This window comes from Loxodonta africana, chromosome 18, assembly GCF_030014295.1.
Source record: "Loxodonta africana isolate mLoxAfr1 chromosome 18, mLoxAfr1.hap2, whole genome shotgun sequence".
Taxonomy (NCBI): domain Eukaryota; kingdom Metazoa; phylum Chordata; class Mammalia; order Proboscidea; family Elephantidae; genus Loxodonta; species Loxodonta africana.
The window spans coordinates 70,116,156-70,126,806 of NC_087359.1; the positions used below are offsets into that span (position 1 = coordinate 70,116,156).

The following is a 10,651-nucleotide window of genomic DNA, read 5'->3' on the forward strand; positions in this document are numbered from 1 at the left end:
TTAGTGTGCCTCAGCTGATCCCTGCAGAAGGGGGGAGAGACAAGAGGAGACCAAACAGGGTCACTGAGCAAATACCGCGTCCAACTGTGTGCCGGCCATTGCTCCACGCTGGCTTTGCCCTGCGTTAACACAGTAGTGAATACAACAGCTTTTTAACTTATTTTACTGATGTAACATATAATTTGGAAAAGGAAAGGAAGATGTGATAGACAAAAGCAGAAAAGTTACCATTCTTAATCCCACCACTAGGAGGCATATGTCATTCTGGTATCTTTTTATATACACATTTCTCACTTTAACAAGTGAATGAAAATGTACCTTATTTTGGCCCCAAACCAACATGACAAGATTATGGGGGCTGTAGTATATTTTAAAGCTAAAGTTAAAGGATTTGGGAATAATTTGATGTTTTTAGTGGTCTGGTTCATGTTTTCCTTCATTAGCACCTTCTTGTGGATGCCAACTTTGTACGCTCTCTGCAAGAGTTATTTCTGCTCTCCTTTAGATATTGTTAATTAATATTCGTATATTGCAGAAAATAGTCCAGAAAACGATATGGACAGCATCTGTTATGACTAATACAGAGGATAGCATTTTGCTATATTCAATCGAAATCTTAAATTGTTTTTGAGAGAAGTGACTTCTGGTTTTTTTAATTAAAGAATTTTTTGTTGTTGTTGAAAATATACGCAGCAAAGCATACACCAACTCACCAGTTTCTACATGTACCGGAAACCCTGGTGGCACGGTGGTTAAGAGGTACAGCTGTTAACCAAAAGGTCAGGAGTTTGAACCTGCCATGCTCCTTGGAAACTCTATGGGGCAGTTCTACTCTGTCCTATCAGGTCGCTTTGAGTCGGAATCGACAGGAACAGGTTTTTTTTTTTTTTCTATGTGTAACATTTAGTGACGTTGATGATATTCTTTGAGTTGTGCAGTCATTCTCACCCTCCTCTTCTGAGTTTTTCCTCCCTCATTAATATAAACTCACTGCTCCCTAAGGTTCCGATCTAGTCTTTCGCGTTGCTGTTGTCAGTTTGATCCCATATAGTTATTAAAAGAGCATAAGGCTCAAGGCAGACCTTTTTTCACCAGCTAAGCTAAACTGTTGATCGGTTTTAAGACTTCAGGGGATATTTTTGGTTCACGTTTCAAAGATTATCTCAGGGCAATAGTTTCAGGGGTTTCTCCACTCTCCATGGCTCCAGAAAGTCCATGAGAATTAGAAATTCTGTTCTGCATTTTCCCTCTTCTGGTAAAGATTCTTCTATGGAAACGTGATCAAAATGTTCAGTAATGGTAGCCAGACACCATTCAGTTCTTCTGGTCTCATGGCAAAGGAGGCAGTTGTTCATGGAAGCAATTAGCCACATTCCATATCCTCCTATTCCTGGACTTCTGTTTTATAAAAAGAACATATGTTTATTATAAAAAATTCAAGCACTGTGGAAAGTACAAGGAAAAAAAAATCTCTAAATCCTACCACCTAGAAACTAGTGTTAGTTGGTGAACATAGTTCCTGAAATCTCATTGGAGGACATAGAAAGGTAGAAATTTTTATAAGGGGTTTTTCTTTACACGTTAGTTGCCGTCAAATTGCTCCAATTCATGATGACCGCGTGTACGACAGAATGAAACGTTGCCCAGTCCTGTTCCATCTTCACGATTGTTGGTATGCTCGAGTCCTTTGTTGGGGCCACTGTGTGTTTTGAGTGACTCCTAACCTAAGGAGTTCATCTTCTAGCACTCTACTGGCCAATATTCTGTTGTGATTCATAGAGTTTTCACTGGCTGATTTTTTGGAAGTAGATTGCCAGATATTTCCAATCTGTCTTAGTCTACAAGGTCCATTGAAGCCTGTCCACCATAGATGACTCTGCTGGTATTTGAAGTATTTTATGACACAGCTTCCAGCATCATAGCAACACACAAGCCACCACAGCACAACAAACTGACAGGTGGTGGGTTCTTTACATACTATTTAATAAAGTTCAGTAATTTTAAGAAGAAAACAATTAAGCTGGTGAACTTGCTGGATGTCATATCAGTGCTTTTTGTCTGTAAAAAATATTCCTAAGAGGTCCCACTCACTAAGAACCACCACTTGTCAGCATTTCTCAGTAAAATGAGAAATTCCAAGCTGAAAATACTAAAAAATTCAAGCCTCGAGTTGCAATACGGAAGGATTCTCTGGGGAAAATATTAAAAGACACAGGAAGCATCAAAAGATGAATACAGAGTCACTCTGCTAAAAAGAATTGGTTGGCATTCAACCGTTTCAGGAGGTGGCATATGATCAGGAACCGATGGTACTGAAGGAAGAAGTCCAAGCTGCACTGAAGGCATTGGCAAAAAACAAGGCTCCAGGAACTGACAGAATACCAACCGAGATGTTTCAACAAACGGATGCAGCAAAGCGCTCACTTGTCTATGCCAAGAAATTTGGAAGACAGTTACCTGGCCAACCAGCTGGAAGAGATCCATATTTATGCCTATTCCCAAAAAAGGTGATCCAATCGGATGCAGAAATTATAGAACAATATCATTAGTATCACATCCCAGCAAAATTTTGCTGGAGTTCATTCAAAAACGGCTGTAGCAGTATATCAACAGGGAACTGCCAGAAATTCAAGCCAGATTTAGAAGAGGACGTGGAACCAGGGATATCATTGCTGAGGTCAGATGGATCCTGGCTGAGAGCAGAGAACACCAGAAGGATGGTTACCTGCGTCTTATTGACTATGCAAAGGATTCGACTGTGTGGATCATAACAAGTTACGGATGACATTGCGGAGAATGGGAATTCTGGAACACTTGATTGTGCTTATGCGGAATCTGTACATGGATCAAGAGGCAGTCATTCAGACAGAACAGGGGTTACTGCATAGTTTAAAGTCAGAAAAGGTGTGCGTCAGGGTTGTATCATTTCACTATACCTGTTCAATCTGTATGTGAGCAAATAATCCAAGAAGCTGTACTATATGAAGAAGAACGTGGAATCAGGATTGGAGGAAGATTCATTAACGACCTGAGTTATGATACAACCTTGCTTGCTGAAAAGTAAAGAGGACTTGAAGCACTTACTGATGAAGATCAAAAGCCCCAGCCTTCAGTATGGATTACACCTCAACATAAAATCCTCATAATTGGACCAATGAGCAACATCATGATAAATGGAGAAAAGATTGAAGTCAAGGATTTCAATTTACTTGGATCCACAATCAACACCCATTGAAGCAGCAGTTAAGAAGTGAAAGGATGTGTTGCAAATCTGCTGCAAAAAAGTGTTAAAAAGCAAAGATGTCACTTGAGGACTAAGTGCACCTGACCCATGCCATGGTATTTTCAATTGCTTCATATGCATGCGAAAGCTAGACGAGTAAGGAAGACCAAAGAAGAATTGATGTCTCTGAATTGTGGTGTTGGCGAAGAATATTGAATATATCATGGACTGCCAGATTAATAAACAAATTTCTCTTGGAAGAAGTACAGCCAGAATGCTCCTTAGAAGCAAGAATGGCAAGACTTCATCTCACTTACTTTGGACATGTTATCAGGAGGGACCAGTCCCTGGAGAACAACATCATGCTTGATAAAGTAGAGAGTCAGCTAAAAAGAGGAAGACCCTCAATAAGATGGATTGACGCAGTGGCTGCAACAATGGGCTCAAACATACTATTGTGAGGATGGCACAGAACCGGGTAGTTTCGTTCTGTTGTACTTAGGGTCAGTAGGAGTCGGAACCAACTCAATGGCACCTAACAACAACAACATTAAGAAAAAACCAACCCATTGCTGTCGAGTTGATTCCGACTCATAGCGACCCTATAGGACAGAGTAGAACTGCCCCATAGGGTTTCCAAGGAGCGCCAGGCGGATTTGAACTGCTGACCCTTTCGTTAGCAGCCGTAGCGCTTAACCACTAGTCACCAGGGTTTCCACATCAAGAAAGAGATAATGAAAACTCAAGAAGTTGGCGACATTATGCTGTTTTATTTAAAGTTTAAGTAATATGAATTGATTTGCTACAGGATTCTTATATGCTCCTATCCTTTTTAAAAAATTTTTTTTTGTTTAATGGGGTTTAAAAGATAATAAAACGGGTGATCAGAGCCTGCCAACCAGTCTCGGGCACCAGCTACGCTGCTGCCTCTGTCACTATGGCCAATTACAAAGCAGCCACCTCAAGGAATATGACCAGTTCTGGAGGTACTTGGAGAAGCTGGGGGTACTGGACTCACTGACCAAGGTGTTGGTAGCCTTATGTGAAGAACCAGAGAAACCTAAAAGTGCTTTGGATTTTCGTAAAGCATCGCTTAGGAGCTGCAACCCCAGAAAATATAGAAATAGAGCTACTTTGCCTAGAATTGGCAGAAATGAAAGAGAAATATGAAGCTATTAGAGAAGAAAATAAACTGAAAGCAAAGTTGGCTCAATGTGAACCACTTCAGGAGGAGAAGCGTGCTGAATAGGATTCTTCTCAGTTGAAAAGACACTGAAAAACGCTTCTGTATGACTTGGAAAGGTTGTAGAGTATGTAATTTTTTCTAAACAGATCCTATAAAACTCAATATGTTCAATTTACTTGTCACTTTAGAAACACATACTTAGGACCATCAATAAAAACTCAATATAACTTTTTTTGCAAGAATCCAGAGTAAGTCCTGAAAAAGCTCTGAAGACAGCCATCTAAATACTCATTACCTTACAGGACGTTCTGTTTGCCAGTCTAGTTAGGAATGCTGGTACTGGTTGTATTTTAACCAGGGCTTTGAACCGGTTCGTTCCGGCTCGAGCTTCTGTGGAGAATTTGGATTACCATCCCAGACATACTGAATCAGAATCTGCATGTTAGCAATATCCCCAGGTGATTCTTATGTATAATAGATTTTGAGAACCGCTGTTCTACTAATGGTTCTCAGAACTGGTCCCAAACCATCAGTATTAGCATCGCTTGTGAACTTGTTAGAAATGCAAATTCTCAGCAGGGGCTCGAACCAGAATGAAGCCCTGGTGGTAACCAAGGAAGTGTAGCATGGCGCTGTTCCTTGGTTAGGTTCAGGATGTGAGCACAGGTACAGTCATTGTTTAAAATGAAGATGGCACTTGTTTATATTCCCTGCAGGCAGCTGGAGAGATCTGTGTGACATAAGATGCTTTTGTACAAGTTCCCATAAATCCCCTGCTCTTGTTTACACAATGCAGATGGAACGAATAACTCTTCTCTGCCACCACTTTGCCTTAGGTAACTGTGTGTGCTAGTTTGAACTCTGACTGACCCCACGTTTCCCTTCTACGCAATCACGCCCTATGTGATAATGTTGCCTTGTTTCGCTCTGTGCTTCAGTGGGTCCTAGTTGCACATTGGCCTTTCTGTGTTATTTTTTGAATTCGCTATAACAGCCGTTACCTGGATTGTAATTTTTTTTGGTGGGGACATTTTATTGTTGTTTAGGTGAAAGTTTACAGAGCAAATTAGTTTTTCATTCAACAATTTAAAGACAGTTTGTTTCATGACGTTCGTTGCAAACCCCTGAATGTGTCGGCACTCTTCCCCCTTCCTCCCTGGGTTCCCCATGTCTGTTCACCTGACTTTCCTGTCCCTACCATCCTTCTGAACTTGGCTTTTGAGCAAATGCTGCCCTTTAGGTCTCCTATAGTTGCTTGTTCTGAGGTGTACATTCCTCTGTGGTGTTACCGTTCATTTTATAGGCCTGTCTATGGTATGGCTGTAATGTGATCTTTGGAAGTGATTTCAGTACCAAGTTTGAAGGGTGTCTGAGGGCTATAGTCTCGGGGGTTTCACCAGTCTCTATCAGACCAGTAAAATCTAGTCTTATTTATGAGTTTGAATTTTGTTCTGCATTTTTCTCCCACTCTGTCCATGATCTATTATTGTGATACAGGTCAGAGCATCAGAGTGGTCTGTAGTGGTAGCGGGGCACCATCTAGTTATTCTGGTCTCAGGCTAGTTGATGCTGTGATTCCTGTGGGCCATTAGTCCTTTGGACTAATTGGTTCCTTGAGTCTTTCATTTTCTTTGCTCTCCTTTGCTCCCAAAGAGACTAATAGTTGTGTTTCAGATGGCTGCTTGCAAGCTTTAAAGACCCCAGTTGTTATTCACCAAGATAGGATGTAGAACATTGTCTACATGGGTTATTATATGCCAGTTGACCTAGATGTCCCTTCAGACCATGGTCCCTAGTCCTCAAGCCCAGTATCTTAGTCCCAGGTGTATGGTGATGGCTAAGGAGTCTTCATGACTCGTGTCCCCTGTGCACACTATTGCATTTATTGTTGTTGTTAGGTGCCATTGAGTCAGCTCCAACTCATAGTGACCCTACATACAACAGAATGAAACACTGCCCAGTCCTGCACCATTCTCAGAATCATTGTTATGCTTGAGCCCATTGTTGCAGCCACTGTGTCAATCCATCTCGTTGAGGGCCTTCCTCTTTTTCACTGACTGTCTACATTACCTAGCATGATGTCCTTCTCCAGGGACTGGTCCCTCCTGATAACATGTCCAAAGTATACATACATGGGCGTATTTGCAACATGTACACACACCTGTGTACACGAGTGTACTTCCGTATGCTCTCCCATCCCTGTTCAGCTTACATATCTACCTATGTATCCACTGGTACATTATTGTTCGCTATTACTGTTGTTGCAGGATTGTATACGTATTAGTATTTACCGTTGTTGCCTTTTACTCTTGTGTACCTTTCTGTGTCTTCCTTTACCTTGATTATATTGTGCTGACTTCCCCCATATTGTGTTCTGTCTCTTTTCACCAAAGTTAGTATATGTCTGCTACCTAGTTGGTGGTTGTAGTTAGTAGTCCCCACCCCCCATCCCTGGTATCCATCAAATAATGTTTTTGTCTGTATGAAAATCTTTTCTTGACTTTTTTTTTTAAATTTTTATTGTGCTTTAAGTGAAAGTTTACAAATCGAGTCAGCTGACTTTTTATAACAGTGGTCTTATACAATATTTGTCCTGTTGTGATCGACTTCTGTCACTCAGCGTGATGTCCTCCAGGTTCATCTATGTTGTGAGATGTTTCGTTATTCTTTAAGTCGTATGGTATTCCTTTGCGTGTATGTACCACAGTTTTTTTATCCATTCCTTCATTGATAGGCACTTAGGCTGTTTCCATCATTTTGCTATTGTGAATAATGCTGCAGTGAAGGTGGGTGTGCATATGTCTATTTGTGTCATGGTTATTCTTTCTCCAGGATATATGTCTAGGACTGGGATTGCTGAATCATACGATATTTCTATTTCTAGCTTTTTGAGAAAAATGCCGTATCATTTTCCATAGTGGTTGTACCATTTTACATTCCCACCAAAAGTGTATGAGAGTTCCAATCTCTCCACAGCCTCTCCAACATTTGTTATTTTTTTGATCAGTGGCGTTATTCCTGGTGTGAGATGGTATCTCATTGTAGTTTTGATTTGTATCTCTCTAATGGCTAATGGGGAGCCCTGGTGGCACAGTGGTTAAGAGGTACAGCTGCTAACCAAAAGGTTGGTAGTTCAAATTCACCAGCCACTCCTTGGAAACACTGTGGGGCAGTTCTACTCTGTCCTATAGGGTCGCTATGAGTCAGAATTGACTCAGTGGCAACAGGTTTGGTTTTTTTGGTTTTAACGGCTAATGATTGCGAGCATCTGTTCATGTATTTGTTGGTTGTCTAGATGTCTTCTTAGGTGAAGTGTCTGTTCATGTCCTTTGCCCATTTTGTAATTGGGTTGTTTGTCTTTTTGTTGTTGAGTTGTTGGATTTTTTCAGTAAATATTAGAGGTTAGCCCCTTGTGAAATATGTCATAGCCAATTTTTTTTTCCCAGTCTGTGGGTTCTCTTTTTACTGTTTTGGAAAAGTCTTCTGATGAGTGTATGGATTTGATTTTCAGGAGGTCCTAAGCATCTAGCTTATCTTCTGCTGTTTGTGCTTTTTTAGTTATGTTTGATAGTCTATTTATGCCATAAATTAGGGTTCCTAAGTTTGCCTGTATTTTTTCTTTTATGATCTTTATGATTTTAGGCTTCACCTTTAGGCCTTTGATCTACCTTGAGTTAGTTTTTGTGTATGATGTGAGGTATGGATCCTGCTTGATTTTTCTGTAAATGGATATCTAGTTTTGCCAGCACCATTTTTTTTTTTTAATATTGTTTATTCTTCAGTTTTATTCACAGTTTTCAAGTAGTGGTTCATTTTGTATATTAATGAATTCATCTTTTTTGGCTTGTATAAATTGGAGGAAAATTTTTTAAATTGAAGAATCAAGAAATAAATTCCCAATCTGAGCCACAGAAAACTCACCTAAGAATTATTTGGGAACTCTTTTTTTTTTTTTTTGTACTTCAGATGAAGGTTTACAGAACAAACTAGTTTCTCATTAAACAGTTAGTACACATATTGTTTTGACATTGGTTAACAACCCTACAACATGTAAACACTCTCCCTTCTAGACCTTGGGTTCCCCATTACCAGCTTTTCTGTCCCCTCCTGGCTTCTCATCCTTGCCCCTGGGCTGGTGTGCCCCTTTAGTCTTGTTTTGTTTTATGGGCTTTTCTAATCTTTGGCTGAAGGATGAACCTCAGGAGTGACTTAATTACTGAGCTAAAAGGGTGTCCGGGGGCCATACTCTTGGGGTTTCTCCAGTCTCTGTCAGGCCAGTAAGTCTGGTCTTTTTTTCTGAGTTAGAATTTTGTTCTACATTTTTCTCCAGCTCTGTCTGAGACCCTCTATTGTGATCCCTGTCAGAGAAGTCAGTGGTGGTAGTCGGGCACCATCTAGTACTGGACTCAGTCTGGTGGAGACTGTGGTAGCTATGGTCCATTAGTCCTTTGGACTAATCTTTCCCTTGTGTCTTTAGTTTTCTTCATTCTCCCTTGCTCCCAAAGGAGTGAGACCAGTGGAGCATCTTCGATGGATGCTCACAAGCTTTTAAAATCCCAGAACAACGAAAGAATTTTAAGTCCGCGTTGATTTTTTTTTAGTTTCTACATAACAGCTACATCATGTACAAATAATGGCAAGTTTGTTTCTTCCTTTCCAATTATAGCTTTTATTCCTTTGTTACTGTACTCCTAGGACTTTGAGTAAGTTGTCGAATGAGCTATCATTCTCCTATTCGACAACTTACTCAAAGTCCTAGGAGTACAGTAACAAAGGAATAAAAGCTATAATTGGAAAGCTCATTCCTGTGGGCTCCTGATTTTAAAAAAGAATGCTTTCATTGTTTTGCCATTAATTATGATGTATGCTATAGATTTTTGTTTTTGAAATAAACTTTTATCAGGTTAAGGAATTTTGCTTAGTTTGCTAAGAGATCTTATTATGAATAAGTATTAAATTTTTAGGCTTTGTTAGCCTCAAAAGGTGTTTGGGATCATTCCGTCATCTTCCATTCTTTGGCAGAGTATGTGTAGGACTGGGATTATCTGTTCTCTGAGTACTTGGTAATACTCATCGGAACTGCTTGGGGCCAGACGCGAGGTGTTTTCTTTGTGGAAAGATAGTAATGCACTGATTCAATTTCTTTAATGGTATAAGACTAGGCATGTTTTTGAAGGAGCCCTGGTGACACGACGGATAAGCATTCAGCTGCACACTAAAAGGTCCAGAATTTGAACCCACCAGTCACTCCTTGGGAGAAAAGACCTGGCCATCTGCTCCTGTACAGAGTTGCTATGAGGTGGAATCAACTCCACGGCACACAACAACAAAGGAATGTTCTATATTTCTTCTTGACTTAGTTTAAGTAAATTGTATTCTTCTAGGAAATTACTTTCTAATAAAGTTGTTCGGAACCACTACCAGTTGCTTGCTATCAAGTTGGTCCCAACTCATGGTGACTCCATGTGTTTTAGAGTAGAACTATGCTCTTCAGGGCTTTTTTTCCTTCCTTTTAACAAATACATATTTTTATTTCATTAATTTTGTTGTTGTTGAGAATAGACACAGCAAAACGTACACCAATTCAGCAGTTTCTACATGTATAATTCAGTGACATTGATTACATTCTTCAAGTCGTACCATTGTCACCCTCCTTTTCTAAGTTGTTCCTCGCCCGTTAACATGAACTCACTGCCCCCTAAGGTTCTTATCTAATCTTTTAAGTTTCTATTGTCAATTTAATCCCATATAGATAGTTCTTAAAAGTGCATAATGCTCAAGACAGACCTTTTTTACTAGTTCAGCTAAACTATTCTTTGGTTTTAAGAAGACTTCAGAAGGGCGGGGGGCAGGAAACAGGCAACCACAGTAAATACTACAGCATATAAAACCCTACAGTAAAGACAAATAATAACTTACATGCACATACACGGGCAGATATGTATGCTGAATAGAGGAAGGAGGGGGTATAGGAGTATATTCACATACAGATACCTTAGGCTGTGGGTATTTTTACATATACATTTGTATGTACAGCATGTATATTCATGTCTATAAGAGAGCACAAAGGGCCCACAGTCACAGAAGCTTCTTAGACTCATCCAAACATCTTGAGGGACCAAGTTATGGGGCTGAGGGCTGGGGACCATGGTCTTGGGGACATCTAGGTCAGTTGGCATAATGTAGTTCATAAAGAAAATGTTTTACAGCCTACTTTGGTTCAGAGCATCTGGGGTCTTAAA

The 10,651-nt window shown here is 40.1% G+C and overlaps 1 pseudogene; it reads left to right on the forward strand.

Moving 5' to 3' along the window:
• Positions 1–20: 20 nt before the first annotated feature.
• LOC135228123 (c-Myc-binding protein-like) lies at positions 21–9,105 on the forward strand (annotated as a pseudogene).
• The last annotated feature ends 1,546 nt before the right edge of the window (positions 9,106–10,651 follow it).